Source organism: Ixodes scapularis, unplaced genomic scaffold, assembly GCF_016920785.2.
Source record: "Ixodes scapularis isolate PalLabHiFi unplaced genomic scaffold, ASM1692078v2 PGA_scaffold39__5_contigs__length_11793443, whole genome shotgun sequence".
NCBI lineage: Eukaryota > Metazoa > Arthropoda > Arachnida > Ixodida > Ixodidae > Ixodes > Ixodes scapularis.
The window spans coordinates 1,179,922-1,198,886 of NW_024609867.1; the positions used below are offsets into that span (position 1 = coordinate 1,179,922).

General features: G+C 47.5%; 1 pseudogene; it reads left to right on the forward strand.

The window, feature by feature from the left end:
• The first annotated feature begins 809 nt into the window (after window positions 1-809).
• Window positions 810-18,916, forward strand: LOC115316988 (annotated as a pseudogene).
• The last annotated feature ends 49 nt before the right edge of the window (window positions 18,917-18,965 follow it).

Here is an 18,965-nt window from a genome sequence, read left to right on the forward strand (position 1 = left end):
ATTCGCAGGGCTCTCACTCCTCTGAAAATCCGCACTGCTTTCAAACCCCATCGTAAACTACGTGACCTCATTTCTAAACCTAAAGATTACACCCTCCCCAGAGTCCCAGTGCGGTGTTGTATATAAAGTGAATTGTCTAGACTGTGACGCATCCTACATTGGGGAGACAGGCCGGAAGCGCTGCACTCGCTTAAACGAACACAAAAGGGACGTGGCGAAGGCCACGCATGCGACAAGAGCGAAGACGGAACTCGTAGACCATTGTGGAATACGGGTCACTGTTTCGACTTTGAGAATGCGTCTACTCTGGCGCGCGAACAAAGGTGGGGTCCACGCAAGTTCGTGGAATCATGGTTCATCCGAAGTGACTCATCAGCTTGCAATACCAACCGAGGCCCCCTCCCCGATGTATACCCGGACTTGCTTAAATAGGACTGTTGAAGTTTTTTCCCTCATTCCTGCTTGTAGGTTTCACTGACGATGTTTCCTGCATGGGAGACGAAACGTTTGATTAAATTGTTAATCTTGTTGAGTAAAGTCGGAGCAGTTTTTTTATCATTATGATTCCCGGCTTTTGGAATATTTTTGCATTCATTCGCACCTTGTACGGCTCTGCTGCCTTGGGCAACTTGAGAGAATACTTCAACCAGTCCACAAAGATCGTCCGCCTGGAATGCCATCAACGCTTCAACCGTGAGTGCCTGAACCACAACGTGATTCCACATGGTCTACGATGTCGCCCCTGGGTCGACACACCCTACGGAAGAAAACTGGCCCAGGACTTCAGCCGTGACTGCCTCAAGGCACGGATGCTGGACAACAAGCAGAAACTCGTCGACTGTCGGCACCGGCTAGTTACCGCTGAGAAGTTCCTACGACGGACTCTCCAACCTGACGACATGCACCACGTGTTCGGTGCACGGAAGCAAGCAGAAGAAATGGAAAGGGTCAAATGCACGGATACCCATGACAAGAAACTGTCCCAACTAATTCCAAAGGTCCCCGCACCACCGGCATCAGCGGCCTACAATTTGTCATCGAAAGAGTTCTCCGCTGGTCATGTAAGTCTTTTTTCGAAACGACTTGATTTCGCTCTAGCCCCACGTGTAGTTCCCAAAAGAGACTTTATAATTGAAATTGAGAAGGCACTTCGTCACCTACAGGATACGACCGGGATCAATCTTGCCCGCAGCCGCATATCGACTATGCTTAAAAATGCTAAAGTAACGCCATCGAATCTGAGCAAGGTGGAGTAGTCGGCACTACGGGATCTTAAATCGGATCAATCAATTATTATTCTTACAGCTGACAAGGGGAAAGGCACTGTTATCCTCGATAAAGAAAGTTACTATGAAAAAATGCAGGTAATTCTTGACGACACAGCGCATTTTGTGACGTTACCGCGGGACCCCACTCCTAAATCTGAGAGATCCCTTGTTGATCACCTCCGCGATCTAAAAAAGAAGAAACGCCTAGACGATGCCATGTACCGTCGTCTTTTTTCTTCTGACGGGTCTACACCTAAATTGTACGGTCTCCCCAAAATTCACAAGCCCGAGTGCGCGTTGCGTCCTATTGTTTCATTTATTGGGTCTCCGACGTACAATCTGTCAAAATATCTGGTTGAACTCATCACTCCGGTCACAGGTAAAAATGGTTTAACAGTACGGAATTCGTGGGCCTGGTTCGGGATCACGTCCTAGACGAAGACGACATAATGGTTTCAAGATAAAGTAAGTAGGCAGGCGAGCTGGTTGATGTTACACAGAGCTGCGTTTGAGACGTTTTGTGTGTTGTCCCCCTCTTCGTCCGTCGTCTCCGGTTTTCAAAAATGTATAATGGTTTCATTTGATGTTGTGTCCTTGTTCACGAATGTCCCCACCTCTCGGGCTGTTGAGATAGCCGAAACACGCCTACGTAGGGATGACAGCCTCCCATCACGCACATCGTTAACGGTGGATGATATTGTAATTTTGCTGCGTTTTTGTCTTAAACAATCGCATTTTACGTTTCGCGGAAAAATTCATCACCAAATTGAAGGATGTCCATTGGGTAGCCCAATTTCTGTTACAATGGCAAATCTGGTTATGGAGTATGTGGAGGAAACTGTCCTTGAACAGAGTATGCTCCCGATAGGGTTTTACAAACGTTATGTGGACGACACTTTTGTAATTTTAAACAAGGACCATGTTGCTGACTTTCATTTAGCTTTAAACAACGTTGAATCATCAATCCAATTCACACATGAAGTTGAACAGAACGGTGCGCTGCCTTTTCTGGATGTTAATGTGTTCCGAAATAGTAACGGTCGCTTAGATACAACAGTGTACCGCAAAGCTTGCGATACAGGCAACCTCTTAAACTTTAACTCGCACCATTCTGTTGAACATAAAAGGGCTGTCGTAAAAACCTTATTACATCGGTCCGAACGCATTTCTTCTAATCCTCAATTGCGCGCTTCTGAAGATGCTGTTATTGTTGACCTGTTGATGAAGCGGAATTATCCGAAACGTTTTATTGATAACACGCGCAAACAGATGGGGCAAAGAAGTCAGGATAATGGACGACTTAGGACAGGGCAAGTAACAATACCCTATTTGAGAGGAGTTTCTGAGCCTATTCGCAGGGCTCTCGCCCCTCTGAAAATCCGCACTGCTTTCAAACCCCATCGTAAACTACGTGACCTCATTTCTAAACCTAAAGATTACACCCCCCCCCCCCCCCCCCCCCCCCCGAGTCCCAGTGCGGTGTTGTGTATAAAGTGAATTGTCTAGACTCTAGACTGTGACGCATCCTACATTGGGGAGACAGGCCGGAAGCGCTGCACTCGCTTAAACGAACACAAAAGGGACGTGGCGAAGGCCACGAATGCGACAAGAGCGAAGACGGAACTCGTAGACCATTGTTGGAATACGGGTCACTGTTTCGACTTTGAGAATGCGTTCACTCTGGCGCGCGAACAAAGGTGGGGTCCACGCAGGCTCGTGGAATCATGGTTCATCCGAAGTGGCTCATCAGCTTGCAATACCAACCGCGGCCCCCTCCCCGATGTGTACGCGGACTCGCTTAAATAGGACTGTTGAAGTTTTTTCCCTCATTCCTGCTTGTAGGTTTCACTGACGATGTTTCCTGCTTGGGAGACGAAACGCTTGATTAAATTGTTCATCTTGTTGAGTAAAGTCGAAGCAGTTTTTTTGATCAAACAATTTGTGCACATTCTGGTTTGCAGCAGACTGGAGTTCGATCAAACAAAATGTTGGGGTTCAGAGGCTCCAACGCTGTCGAGATTTATGTACAATGTGCGACACGGTAAGCGCGAACACGACATCGGATTATTAGGGCGCAAAATGAGCACTTTCTATCACACTAGTTTTCAAGAGAGCCTTTATATTCTAAGAGAAAACCAGAAAGAAAACCTGTGATCACTCGTTCGCGTTAATAGTACTGCACGACAATTTTACACAAACACAAAGTGGGTTTCTTTCCGAGGTCTCGGAAGACGGAGGAAGGGACTGCCTGGGACGCACACCACCGCAGCCCCTCGACGAGTCCCTCCCGGCGATGGCCAGGATCCGGCTCTCGACCAGGGTGTAAGATAGACAGGTGGGGAAACGGCCCATAGAAGCCTACCGCAGCGCCGTGACCGGATTATGTACTCGTCTGCTTGCGGGTACCCCCGATTTGCGACAGATGGCGCTGCGGCGAGAAGAAAAAAATTGAAATCGGATTTGCGTGGAACTCTATAGGAGACTGCACCAAATAAAGCGAGAGCACGACAGTCCTCCATTAAAAGTCCACGAGAAACCATCTCCGTCAGTTTAGCCGGTCGCCACCGGTCGCCCAACCGGAGTGAGAGTTCGCGGTGCTCCGCATAGATGGCGCCACAGAAAAAGAGAAACCCGAGGGGGACACAATCTGGTCGCTCATTTGGTTCTCGTTTCCCCACCTGTCTATCTTACACCCTGCTCTCGACCTCGTTGAGGGGACCCTCTGGGTTGGGACCAGCGCCCGTCCGCGCCGCTTCCACCGCCAGCAGGCCGTCGTGTTTATTTGCGGAACAGACTCGTGTATTCTAAACATTTTTCCTCTCGACCCTTTCCTTAAAAGCAGGCCCTTCCGCGTTGAGACGGCCCGTAATTACATCCCACAGGGCCGTCCTCTCCGCTGTGGTAAGCATTGACTCCGTCGCTGCCCGAACCAACACTCGATTTGCGAACATGTAATCAATGAGCATGTCGAACTGTAGGTCCGAGCGGCGAAAGCCGTGCTTCCTACGCTTTGCCTCCGGAGTCAACGCACAGCCGCCGGCATCCGCCATTTTCGTAAGAGAAAAAAAACGGAGCAGGAGCGGCGCGAACCTCGGGCGCCGTTCCTGATTTATAAATAAACGCAAACTATTTGTGATAAAATAATGTGGGGTATTTATCTATTTGAAATATAGAGTTCTCTTAATTTAATGTGTATCTTTGATTTGTTTTCTTTCGGAAAAAATAGCACCGCAGTCGATGGAGCGCGTGCTCCCCAGATTTCCCTTTCGGGACTTCCTCGCTCCTAAAAGTCTGTGAAGTTTCAAGTTAACAAGTGCCCCGAACCGTGACGTCGCTGTGAAGATGCCGCCCGATGAAGTTGAGTGGTTGTGAACTTTTGGCTCCTCCCCCATAGCCACGTCACGATGAACTTAGTTTATAGGTTTCACCAGCATACACAGACTGCTTTGCGGGACGAAAAAATAATAAACCATTTCAACCTAGAAGATGCGAGAAAGTACAGGTGAGGCAAAACAAGAATGGTGACAATCACGGATTTTTCGTTAACACACTCCAGCGGAGTGGAGAAATCAAAACGATTTTTTACCGCATACCAGAAGTGACGATATTCAAGATGGCTGCGCCCTTGTGGAAAAGGTGTATACATAGCTTGCCCACAACATCACTTACGGTCATGCCGGTATTTTATGTGCCACCAGCCTTTGCTTCCCCGTGTTAGTTTCACACCGCAGAAGTAGTGACTTGAGGGAACCAATAAGTAGAAATATCCGCCAGTACCCAGCAATGGCGTATGGTTGGCGTCAGAGCCGTATATGCAGAGAGATTGCCCATTCATTGGGAGGTATAGGAGTTAAATGACGAGGCGTTATTGGCCGAAATCGGGCTGGGCGTGTTCCAATGTGTCTTCACAAATTCGAATCTGACCAACCAGAAGCCCGAAATAATACCCTGGCGGTGGTCGCGACAAACATACTTAATAAGTGCGTCGGAGTAACTCTTAGTGACTGAAAATATGGTGCACTTGATGTTTTAATGTAGGTAGCACAAAACAACCCATTCCCGTTTTAACCCATCCCATTTCGATCCATTCCCGATACGACCTCCCCGTTTGAACCCGTCCCGTTTCGACCTATTCCCCAAAAGCCATTTCCATTTGCGCCCGTCCCGTTTCAACCCATCGGTACAAGGCCCTTGCATGTCTCAACGTCTTAGCGAAAAGTTTCCACTGCTCTAATCCTGGCCTACGCACCGTTTCTTCTGAAAAGTATGCTCTGAAATATTTTTGCATGTCGCCGTGTCAAGATATACATTTCAGACAAGCTTTAGCGTGATATATTCCGGGTTCAACAACTTAAAACTTTTTTTAGATTACTTTTATCACGAGCAACACTAAGCGGATAGTATGTACATTGCGCAACAGTGTTGCCTCGAACACGACGTGGGCGCTGCGCCACGAGCTGTTGTGAGGATGGATGCGGGGCAGCATGATGAACCATGGTTGGCGCAGCGCCACGCGACAGTTCTGTTCGCATTCGAACATTTCTTATGAAACTAAAGCCTGGTTCAGACAGTTGCGTTTGACTGCGTTTGACTGCGTTGCGGCAGCGAGAAACCAGGACATCCTTGCTGCCTGTATCGCGTGCCAAGAGGATTCCTTGAATTGAATTCCATGCTTCATACGAAGCACAGATGTGCCAGTGACTCGCATTCGGTTCTCGACGCAACGCAGTCAAACGCACTCAAACTCAAGTGTCTGAACCGGCCTTAATACTCATGTAAGTATAACCACTGCTTCCTTTTATGTTTTTCTAAGATGACGAACGAAGATATCATGCGGTGGTGGCGGCGATAACTGCTATGCTCGTTTGCAGCACTGCAGGTACCATAAGCTCCGGGAAAGCGTGTAAAGAGTGACTGCTGGTGATCAAATCTTTAAGGTTGTTTCGGGAGTGGGTGAAATGAGGTCAGCAAGGAGGACAGAGATTGGAATTTCAATCTGATCCAACTGATGACGAACGATGATCGAAGTGGTTGTTTCGAGATAGGGCGAAATGAAAATATGCTTCGGGATTAAAAGCAGCGCGAAAGACGAAGAACGAGACGGAAGTAACACGGAATTTCCGAGTCTTGTCCGGGATGTTGCCAGGAAGGTTCTGGAAGCGGAGGCCGAGTGGTGCGTCTCGGAGGGACTGAACGCGTTTACCAAACGCACGCGTGGCAGGTGCAGGTTAAGGAAGTAGCATCCCTTTTTAAAAGAGAACTGTTCGTCTTTATTAGATTCACATAAAGAAGAAGGGTTCCTTGTCCTTACAGCTGACCTCTATAAATTCAAGGCACTTTTGGGTATTTCGTCTGTGTTCCTGCCTAAGGATAGCATCTCCGTAACTAAGCAAAAATCTGAGGCGAAAAAACTTTGTAAGAGGCTTAACCTCAAACAGCTTGTCAGAAATATTGACGCAGGGAAACAGCTTAGTTTGGAGCTTTTATTTGCAGCAAAGACGCACAAGGTAGATTGCACTTTGCGTGTCATTGTCTTGGAGGCTGGTACTTGGCAAAAAAATTTTGTCTTGTTTCTGCAAAAAAAAAAAAAAATTGAAGCTGTTTTAGATTAAGAATCCTTTTCTGGTGAAGAGTTCTGATAATATCATTTATTTTATTTAAGACAACCAGTGTACTGGCTTTATGGCCGGTTCGTTCGATATTAAGGATTTATATTACTCCTTGCCACACAATGGACTCCTTATCTGCATTCGTAACAGCAACGATGTGTTTGGTGCAATGACCTTCCAAAATGCTGCGGGACTTCCAGTTGAAGGCTTCACAGAGCTTTGTGGTCAACATTTGTGACTTGGGAGGGTTATATTTATTTGCAACGGCAAGAGGTATACATTGGTTCTTGCATTGCCCCTGTGCTTAGCGACTTGTCTATAGCGAGCCTTGACCGCACCATGTTTGAACGGCTTGTGAGAACCTAAGTTGCAAAGGTCTTCCGGTATGCAGATGATTTTCAGGTTTTGTTAGATGCCGATGCATTGTCCTTTCTTTCGTCATTGACTTTTAGTTATTGCCTTTCGCCACTTGTCTTGACTCATGAGGTGCCTGAGGCAGGATGCATCCGATTTTTGGAATTGATTTTAGCTATTTGTCCAGACCATGTTTGTTGGGCTATGAACGGCGTGTTGGAAAGCTGCTGTTGCCATTCGAGTCCGCTCACTCGAAGATTGTTAAGCGGGCGATCGCGAGGACTTGCTAAGCACATGCTCTGCGGGGGTCTTGTTATCACAAAATTCAATATAGCTTCGACAGGCGAACTGAACGCCTCTCAGATGCTGGATTTAGGCCCGTGACAAGTAAAAAAAGACGCCAACAACAAAAAGGAAAGGGAACGAAGAAGGTTGGTGTCATTCCCTATATAGACCAACACGCGGCCCTGACGTCACGCAGCTGCGGTGGCGCTGTCGACGGCACTGCGCATGCGCAGATGCTTCACTCCTTCCGAATTTGGTTTCTGCGCATGCGCAGTGCCCACACCTAATGTTTGTAAACAGCGTGTTGGGTACGGCTTGGCCCACAACCTAAAACGCATTGCGGGCAGGTGTGACGTCGACGTGTTATTCTCTGCTTCGGACAAGTTGTCAAGGCTGTGCAGAGCCGTTAGCCCCTCTTCGAGGGAGGTCACGGCTTGCAACACGAGGTATCGGGATCGCTTCGTCGCGAATTCTGAGGGGGTTGTTCATTCTCTCCCTCTGATGTGTGGCAAGCGTTACGTTGGCCAGACGGGCCGCTGTCTCAATAGAAACTTTTAGTTGGGCGTACGCAGGAAGCTTGCGTACGCAACCTTCGGTGCGTTGCGAACGCAGCAAGTGGCGCGTCCACGACACTTTTAGTTCGACGCGTTTGACGTGCGTTAGCGTTCTTCCAACTGGATATATAAAACAGACCCGCAGATGCTTGGATGGATGGATGGATGGATGAATCTGGCTGAGTGAGCCCTTTGGATCGGGCGGTAGCTTACGCCACCTAGCCATTTTGTTTTACCATTTAAGCTTAGAATATTTAAATGTGAAATCTATATTCACTCCGCAGTGCAAAGAAAGTGAGGCTATGATACCCCCTTGCCATCAGTGAATAAGAAAATACCTAGTTTTCTTTCGATTTCTGCCACCATTCACTTAATCTTTGCTTGGTAACCTCTACAGTCTTGAAATCCACTCTCACTTCCCTGTCTCTAAAACCCAATGACTTTATTAAATCTATGTTGTCTTCAATAGGCATAGGGTGAAGCCCTTTACAGTAGATTATCAAGTGCTCAGCCGTCTCGTCCTCCTTTCCACAAGCAGTGTACACTGTATCCATTTCCTGGTACCTCGCTCTGTATGTTCTGGTTCGCAGAACACCCGTCCTTACCTCAAACAACAGTGAGCTTCCCCTAGAATTGCCATAAATGCTTTCTTTGGAAATAACTGTTTTGTTTAATCTATAGCTTTCCAAAGCCGTCTTTGTCTGCATTTCGTCTAGCCACCGATCTCTTTCTGTGGCCTTAACTTTCTTCTTAACTGAGACTTGCTCTTCCGTATCTTCGCTATAGCCCAAAAACTTTCCTCTTAATTTCCTAGTGCGCTGTCTCCACTTTGTGTCTCTACTCCTCATGTATAAATAGCTGAAAACCTTTCGTGCCCATTGCTCCCCATCCATTTGCCTCAATCTATCCTCAAATTCTATCTTGCTCACCGCTTCCCTGCTTTCAAATGACGCCCATCCCATGTCTCCTTCTACTCCCTGGTTTGGCGTTTTGCAATGTGCCTCCAAAGCCAGTCTACCTACTCCGCGCTATTTATTTCTAGTCCCGCATGCACTTCGGATTTCATGCATAGCACTGCGTTTCCAAAAGTCAAGCCAGGCACCTTGACCCCTTTCCAAATCTCTCTCACCACCTCATACCTGTTGTAATTCCAAAGTGCTCTATTTTTCATTACAGCTGCATTTCTGTTGCCCTTACCTATTATATACTTTTCATGCTCTCTGAGATATTCTGCACCATCACATATCCATACTCCTAGATACTTGTATTTACTTGCTCTCTCAACTGTAATATTCTGTATCTTCAGCCTCTCAACTTCATCCTCGTTAAAAATCATGACCGCTGATTTTTCGCTACTGAATTCTAAACCTAATTCCTCTCGTTCTCTACCACAGATGCTCATTAATTCCTGCAACTCTGTCCTGTTGTTAGCCATTAGTACGACATCATCCGCATACATCAATCCCGGTAAGGATTGCTGAATTTTTTGGCCCAGCTTACTGTAAGAAAGGTTGAATCCAAGCCCGCTCTTCTCTAGTCTATCCTCCAATCCTCTCAGATACAGCATAAACAGCAAAGGCGATAACGGGCACCCCTGCCTAAGGCCTCGTCTTATCTCTATTTTCCCTGTCGCATTTCCTTCCCATGTTATAATCACCTTGTTATCTCTGTAAATGTTCCTTAATAGTGCTGTTAGTCCACTATCTAGGTTTAAACTCTCCATTATGTCCCATAGGTTCCTTTGGTTCACATTGTCATAGGCACCCTTGATATCCAGAAATGCCAGCCAGAGCTGTCTGTTTTCTTTTTGCGCTATTTCTATACACTGTGTCAAAGAAAATAAATTGTCCTCCAACCTTCTTTGTTTCCGAAACCCGTTCTGTAACTCACCCAGTATGCCCTCGCAATCTACCCATTCCTCCAGTCTGTTCTTTATAATCTGCATTACCAACCTGTAAATAACCGGTGTCACGGTTATGGGATGATAATTCCTAATATCAGACTTATCTCCCTTTCCCTTATATATCATACTCATCCTACTAAGCCTCCATTCATTTGGACTATTTCCTTTTATTTAGGACCCAAATTCTTCACCAGCTTGATTGGGATACCAACTGTGCCTGTCGACGTGCCACTAGGGACTCTTCGTTCCACCTTTTCCCATTCTCTTTATAGTGTATTTTAGCGCCATCTAGCGCTATAGGAAAGAACTGTTTTTTCAATCTTTCAAGTATTGACCGAAAGTAGCCAAGCCAAGCCGTAGGCTTAGCCGGTTCCTTCGTTCTGTTGTACGGTGATTTATCGCAATGCCTCCAAGAAGTATCTTGTCAAACCCCCAAGTTGCCTCCGTGCTGACGTGGGCGGAGGTCGACGATCTTGTGACGCTAAACGTGCGACCGCAGTTACGCAGTTATTTCACGCTGGACGAGTTGGAATACAAGATGAGGTGCAGCAGGGTGTCCGAACTCCTCAGGTACCGCTCTCGGCACTGTTTGCTGGACATCGGCAACGTGGAAGGCACGCTTTTCAAGCAGCAATTTAGATTCGAAAAGCTGGATTTTGATTAGCTCTCCAGTGCTCTCCTGATTCCGTAGACTATCACCACTGCGCAAGGTGTAAGGATAACTGGGAAGGAAGCACTGTGTTTGACGCTGCGTAGGCTTGGCTACCCGAACCGTTGGTGCGACCTCGAGCAGATTTTTGGACGGCATTTGTCCGTGATGTCGAGTGCTGTCAGCAAGCTAATAAGTCGTGTCATAACCACCTTCGGACACCTCATCGACGACTGCAATATGCACAAGGAGCGGCGTCGTTTCCACAGCCGTTTCCCATGGCAGCGGCCATCTTGAAATGCCCTCTCGTTCGGCCGAGATCTCGCGAGACCGTCCCGCAGTGGCCCGCGGGACCCGCACGCAACGTCTGACTGCGTGCGTACGCGTCTACAATGTCTCCACAAGCGCGCCTGGCCATCTTGGCATTCATTGCCGCGACTGTAGTTGCCTGCCAGACTGCCAACGGTGTGAGGCTGTCAAGCGTCATAGGCACCAGCTTACTCGTGAAATTCATGAGGCTGTTCAGATGGCAGATGGCGAGGTTGGGCGCTGCATGTGTAAGCAGTCTTTTTGTGGCCCTAGCAGGCAAAGGGATGAATTTTCAAGTTTCTTGACTTGCTTGTTTTTTTAACACGCGCTCTGTACGGTTGTGTCATACCGCCTTTTTTTGTTGGTGATGTATCACATCGGCTGAATTCCTCCTTTATTTTTTTTATTTTTTGTTCGTGACAAGGCATTATAAACTGCGATTTTGCAATAAATAATCTCAGTTGCAAGTCAACGCGGCATCTGTGTTACTTCTTCGTCTGGTCCTTCATCTTTCGCGATGTTTTCAATCCCGAAGTATGTCGTACCAACTCGCCCAAGCCTCAACTTTGGGAAAAGATGAAACGACAAGGTCGTTTTGGGCCGGGTCGAAACGGGAAGGTTGAAATGGGCATGGGGCGAAACGGGGACCACCCGTTTGAATCACTGTCATCCAGCACCATGGTGGAGGAGCGCCCGGGACTAACGGAACGATCGACATAATCCCTACGCCAGGCACCAAGGGCCGGGAATCTGCCGTCCGAGCGGTAACACTCTGTCTAAGCAAAACAGAGTTCGAGCGGCACATTCTATTCTTACATCTTTCTGCATGATCATAATCGAAACGTCACGTGCATCCTATTTTCAACCATGAAGGGTTACTACATTTAACTCTTACGCGCTTATTAAAACCACACATCTATGATTAATACTGTTTCTCGATACCACCGCTAAAGGGGTATCCACACGAAGGAGAAATCCGCCCCTTTCCTCCGCGGAGCGCGCATCACGTGAGACATACGTCATCTCTTTTTGACGCCTCGCGGCCTCGCGCCGCCGTTCTCCTCCGTGGCGGAGGCGCGGAGGCCTCGTACTTTTAGCATGAGAGCTCCGCAGGTGCACGCGGCGGAGCCGGGGACGGAGTTTAATGGGTTGTTGACGTCACGAAATCCGTCCGCGGAGTTCTCCTTCGTGTGGATACCCCTTAAGGGGTATCCACACGAAGGAGAAATCCGCCCCTTTCCTCCGCGGATCGCGCATCACGTGAGACCTACGTCATACCTTTTTGACGCCTCGCGGCGCGTTCTCCTCCGTGGCGGAGGCGCGGAGGCTTTGTGCTGACAGCACGAAAGCTCCGCAAGTGCACGCGGCGGAGCCGGGGACGGAGTTTCCCGGGATGTTGACGTCACGACATACGTCCGCGGAGTTCTCCCGGGATGTTGACGTCACGACATCCGTCCACGAAGGAGAAATCCGCCCCTTTCCTCCGCGGATCGTGCATCACGTGGGACATACGTCATCCCTTTTTGACGCCTCGCGGCGCTTTCTCCTCCGTGGCGGAGGCGCGGAGGCTTTGTGCTGACAGCACAAAGCCTCCGCGCCTCCGCCACGGATGAGAACGCGCCGCGAGGCGTCAAAAAGAGATGACGTATGTCTCACGTGATGCACGATCCGCGGAGGAAAGGGGCGGATTTCTCCTTCGTGTGGATACCCCAATACACGGCTCTAATTGGCCTGACAGAGGTCCCGCATCCTGAGCACGGTGTAAGATAATACTCTTCAGGTGAGGACAGCGCGCTCCTCGCGCAGTGCAGACAATGTTCGCTTTTAACTCTCTCTCTTTCTCGCTCTCACTATGGTTTCAAGCGGCGCCGGCAGGTGACCCGTCGACCCGTGGGCACGGCAAAGAAAACTCGTGCCGCCTCATGCTCCACACGCGCAGAGCTCCAGCGAGGTTGTCGCTCGTGCAGAAAGACCACGGTGTACCGGTGTGTCATGGCAACGGGATAATTTTTTTCGTTCTCACACAGTTTCGCCGCTTTGCCGCCGGCGACACTGTCAGCCGCGGGCACGGTGGCCGCGGAATGATGCAGCCTTTCGGATGCCCGTCGAACGAACACTATCTGATTCCTCGCGCCGCGCGTTTAGCCCCGCCGTGTCCTCAACTAAAGAGTGTATCTTACACCGTGATCCTGAGATAAAGCTCCTACATAACGTTTTCAAAGTGAGGAGATCTCAATGGTGTGGAATACACGTCGCAGAAGCACCGTGGAGCTGAGTCTGCAGCCGCTGCCACAAGCACGAGAGCTCGAGCTCGCTGCTTTGAAGCGTTGTTCCGCAGAACGATCGAGCGCTCGCGCTAGAAATGCATGCCTCAAAGCCTGGAGCGTGGGCTAGCTCGCGCTTGTACCTTTGGCTCCACTCTCAGTCCTGCATGTGACTTGGCGGAGAACACTCACAAGCTAATACTCCTGTTAGACGGCTAGCTATACTCTGTTTCATACTTAGCGTGCAACGCTGTCAAAGCTACTGGCGCGCGCGTGGCGCTTGATCTCGTTGATCATTTGCACGCGTTCTCGCGCAAACAAAACCATAGATAAAGCCACGCGCTCACGCCAATAGCTTTGACAGCGTTGCACGCTAAGTATGAAACAGAGTATAGTTTAGTGTTACAAAAAAATAGTGCACTTCGGCCTTACTGTCATTTCTGTAGTGTGCCACACGGCTCCTTCCTGAGGAGCACACTTGGCTTGGAGTGAGTTCCACGAACTCACTTGGCTCGATCGAGTGCGTGGCAGCGATAGGAGTTTTTAAACAGTACAACATAACAACACAGAAACAAAAACGTGGAGTAAATTTTATTCTGCAAAGAATAAGAAAATCTTGAAAAATAGGACGTGTAGAAGAGTGGCATTGCAAAACAAATAGTGGGGTGGACGTTAAGTCTGGGCTGATCTGAAGCAAGATTAGCGCCGCTGTGAATTGATAAAAGACGACGACAAAATCAGTCATTCCAAGGCTATCTTTGTTAGCAGAGAAGGAGCCTACTTTTGTTTCAGCATACAGCTCTTCGAGACAACACGATGATTATGATCTAATTAGGCAGCGTCAGGGCCTCCTCGTAGACTTCCGTGGGACGAAGCGGAACGCCAAATATGCTTCATTCTTTATCTTGGCTTGCGGTGATCGATCAGAACCATCCAAATGGCGTAAAAATTGTTCATTAATGTGACTTTGTTTCAGAGCGCAGCTCTTTGGCGCCCGTTTCCAGGGTGAGCGGCGTCGGCGAAACCACGCGCTGCATTATGGGACGTTTCCCATAATAACATCACACGTGATGTCATGTGTGACGTAGCGAGAGTAAAATTTTCGCGCTTTATTTGACGGGAGAATTTTTCGCTAAATTCAGCGGGAAATTTTTTTGCTAAATTTAGAGGGAAGTTTCCCATAGTGACGTCACACGTGACGTCACGCGTAAAATTGACCTGTGACGTCGCATGGGACATCACGTGTATCGCCACGTGTGACGTCACGAGGACAAAATTGTCCCGCTATATTTGTCGGGAAAATTTTTTGCTAAGTTTGGCGGGAAATTATTTTGCTAAACTTAGCGGCAAAATTTACCCTCGTGACGTCACACGTGACGTCACACGAGAAATTTCACGCACGTCACGCGCCAATTTAGCGGGAAAATTTCCCGGCTAAATTTAGCGGAAATTTTCTCCACTAAATTTAGCGGGAAAATGTTCTCTCAATTTATCGAGAAATTTAGCGAAAAGTCTCCTCTTAATGGGAGGGGAGCAGGAGAGGAGCATGGGAAGGTAGGGAGAAAGAGGAGGGGCATACCCTCCCCTCCGTACCCTGCTCTCCTCCTCCTCAAGGGCTGCGTTCCAATTCTGCATTACAGAGAATTGTAAACGTCTTTAATTTTTTTTAACGTGTATTTATTAAGGAATATCGGTGGCCGAGTGGGCTAGCGCACACCAGCTCGGAGCACGTGGAGCGAAAGCTCGGGCTGCAGAACCCAGGGATCCTGTGTTCAATCCCCCCCGAAGAACACACTTTCGATGAAGTACGATCGGGGAGCACACTACGCTCGCTCCGTTAGACCGTGTGTGTAATCTCGATAGCAGCGCTCAAGGAGTAAAAATACTAGAAGAAACTAACGCTACGTAAAATTAGTAATATTTCGATAGGAGTAATATTAGATGCGCACTTGTTTTCTGTTGGCAAGAATGTAGTGCATTGTAGAAAAGAAAAACGGCTAATCTAGTTTCCAGCCTTGGCCCCTTCGCGACGGCCAGCGACGTCCATGCTTTTTTATTGTTGTTTTTTTTTCCTAAAGAAGCGAACGGTGAACGCATTAACGGCTCCTTTCTTCTTTGAACCTGTCTGCGAGCTCGTGACTGCGACTGTGACGTGTGCTGCGACATGAAGCCTGAAAAAAAGAACGTACAACGAGCACCATGGACGGAGCAGGAGCCTTTTGAATTGATTAGGCTGTGGGAGGACCACCTGGGAAATCTGCATCGCACAAAGCGGAATGCTAAGGTGTACGCCACCAATGCTGAACATTTGTGTGCGATAAGCTTGAAAAGGAGCACAAAAGAAGTAAAAAAAAAAGATCGAGAACCTCGGCAACAAGTACAGGTTGGTGTTGCTTTTTCTATGAAAGTTTTCCTCTCTTTTTAATCTCACGTAACAGTAATATGACGCCCGTTTCGTTATGTCAAAATTCAGATCATTCAGATCATCACAGAGCAACCCTATTCCGTGGGAAACGATGCATCGCTTGAACACGATGTTACCTTCTATTGCTACTGTCAATGCTTCGTGACCCGTGAGTGTACTTTGATAGCTATTTTTCGTTTAGCTGCCATGCCACTCCATTGTTTATTCTGCAGTTGGAATGCTAGGAAAAATAACACGTTTAAACAGACACTTCGTGAGTCCCGTTTGCTTAATTTGCTTTTTACAGCGAAGCCGTTTTGTGGCTAGGGTTCCGTGGAGTTTTCTTATGAGTGACCGAACACTGTACGTTCGCACCGCCGCACGCGCAAGCCCTTCGCCGTTCAAAAAATTCGAAGCAAATAACCAGCATACGTCGTTGACGAGCGCGCGTGCATGATGCCATTTGTTTTAGGCTTTTGCTTTAGAACAGTTACTGCTGCAGACGCCGGCACGTGCGGCGCGTGGCACACCATTCCCTGCTTTCTCCTTAAGGCTTGGTTAATTCACCAATAACTCTATTCAGTAGATTAGTTATTAATAGGTACCATTTTCAAGATCAGTATACTCTTAGGCAGATAATAAAGGTTTCTCGAAGATTTGCTGCTGTGCGACCCGTGTCGGCCATGTCTACGCTCGCACCGCCCTCTTCACAGCAACAAACAATAATGTTATCTTTATTTAACCCTGGAGGTCTGCGGCACCACGAAAAGGCGATTGGCCGATACCTGAGGCCTACGGTGCCGCACTACTACAACTTTTATGTACTGAGATTTAATTATAATGCAATTAAATGCAAAGGTGCAAGCGAGCTGGACAAGAATGACGAAAACAATCCCTGGAGAAGGGGAACAAGAGAAACAAAGGACAAACATAAATCTCCAAACATAGCTAGGTGACTGGTGAGCGACTGAAAATCTTTCTGGGCCCGTTTTCTCGAACGCGAACCATGGGTTAACTATTGTCCTTAGAAAGGGGAATTCTAGGTCACGTGATTGGAAGAGCATGCAGGGGCGCCGAGGGAGGAGCAGTACCTACAAGCAAAATGGCCGCGACGTCGCTTAATGAGGACTAATAGTTCTGCTTGGTTCTACTGAACATTCATTTCGATCTGGCTGTTATATTAATGACGCACTATCAACCTATTAGCACGTAAAGCAAAGCGGTAGTTTAGAGGGACTACTAAAATAACCGACGGCAGCATTCTGCGAACGCATCAGTCTTCAGCAGTCCCAGATTCAAGACATATGGCGGTACATAAGTCTTGCAAGTGTTTTTATGTTGAGTAAAGAAATGTTTTGCGAACGAGTGTTGGTATATATTTATACTAATACGTTTAATTTGTTACACTATGCACGCCAACTCGTGAGCAGCGATTACTTTGCAGAGAAAAGGGGTTATCCTCGATGAAGTCTTCATTTCGGGTGAACAGCTGGGACAGTGTGCTGTATTTTTGTTCGCAGTGCGCCGACTGTATGCCGACAGCATCGAGGTTTCTACATATCCCCGGTGGCCACCAATTCAACGGTGACGAGAAGCTTAGCTTCTCGTCACCGGTGGATCGGTTGGGCAAACACTTGAGATCAGCAGGAATCGAAGAAACGTGCGTCGCAAGGAACAAAAACTACACTACAGCATCGGCGTTGCCAGAGTGGAAGGCACACGGGAAAGTTATGCGTTGTTTATGGCGAAACATATTGAAGGAAATGTTTCTTACATTTTCGAATATTCGTCGACAAACTTTAGCCTAGTAGCTAAAACTTTTCGTACCATATGAAGGAAATAAATTGGTCTTCAAGTACAACATTACTATATTTTGACTTAAAATACCATACTAGATCGATAACAACAAGCGGGAAAAAGAGGATAAACAAAATGACTGGCTTGTTTCACCGATAGATGGCGTATCTTACTGCCCAATCAAAAATAATTTTTGTTGTTCAATATCTAGCCGTTTATTACAGTACCTAAGTACTTTTTCCTTCCTAGGCACCGTGGTTTACCAAAACGGGTTTACCATTGCTTCGAGAAAACCGGCCCTGGTCGTAAATCTACCTGGTCGTAACAATTAAAATGCAGACATGCATGAATAATTTCAGCCATAGAAATCTCGATGTTTTTTTTTAAAACTATATGCTAATTTCAAATGCAAACTGCTCGAGATGATTCAACATCTTTAGTTGTGCATGTTTTTTTAGTATTATTTTCATTTGCATATTGATTGTCTATAGTTGAGCAAGTTTTATGTATGTATTGCTATTTTTACTTGTGCCACATTACAGGCTGCTTATTGGCACAGAAGTAAAGACATAATGATGAGTTATATTGTCTACTTTGCTTATAGGCTTCTTAGCTGGAAGAAGACAACAGGTGCAGGGGGGATAACGTGGAGATTCTACTGGGACCCTGCACCGTTTCCTGGGCTCCTTACCTGCAAACGGTGCCAGTCTCATGGAGGAGTCCGTATGTAGCGAAGGTGACTCCGTTGAGCATGTGAGTACATTCCTGCAGCAATCACTTTTCTAGGAGCACACGAACCCACAGAAATATCAACTTACTGTGAATATAAGGGTAGATTGTTGGCTAGTTGGTTGTTCAACGACATGATTAAAAAACACCACAAAAGGACCGGACAAAAGTAGGAGCATACAGGACGGACGCTAGCTGACAGCTAAAAATTGCTTGCAGGCAGATGGCTCCAAACCCATTGGTCTAGTGGAGCCGCTTTGTACTGCACTTCATCTGGACGAGTTTTTCCCAGTGGGGAGGGGCATCATGTAAATCTTGTACTGCGCCGCATTTAGCACATCGTTCAACTTTACTTTTTGAAATTGAAAAACAGGTTCCTGTTAAGCGTTAATATTGATAGACATATTTTCCCTGCTTTGATGCACATATGTATTCTTCTAGGTTTTTCATGAAATGGTCAGCGGGAACTCAAGCGAGGACGGAGAGCGGTCCCCTCAAGATAGCCTCACCAGTGAGCCTGCTTCACCTGGATCGCAAGCCCCAGCTGAAGAGTTGCCAAACTCATCGCCCTCTACCTCTACCCTCTACCAGCAAAGCCAAAGAAGCATCAGGCTTTACACGCAACCTTCTTGGCGCAGCTGCTCGAAGAACAGCGGCAGCTGCGTTATTCGCAGGAAAAATTTCGCGAAAAAGAACTGGCTATACGCGAACGGCAGCTAAAGCTACTAGAGCGTGCAGCAGAGAGGGAAGATCGCTTGATCGACGTCCTCACTCAACTTCTAACGAAATAAAGCAAAAGCCTCAGAGCTTCACACCACCGTGGCATTTATTTGTTCGGTT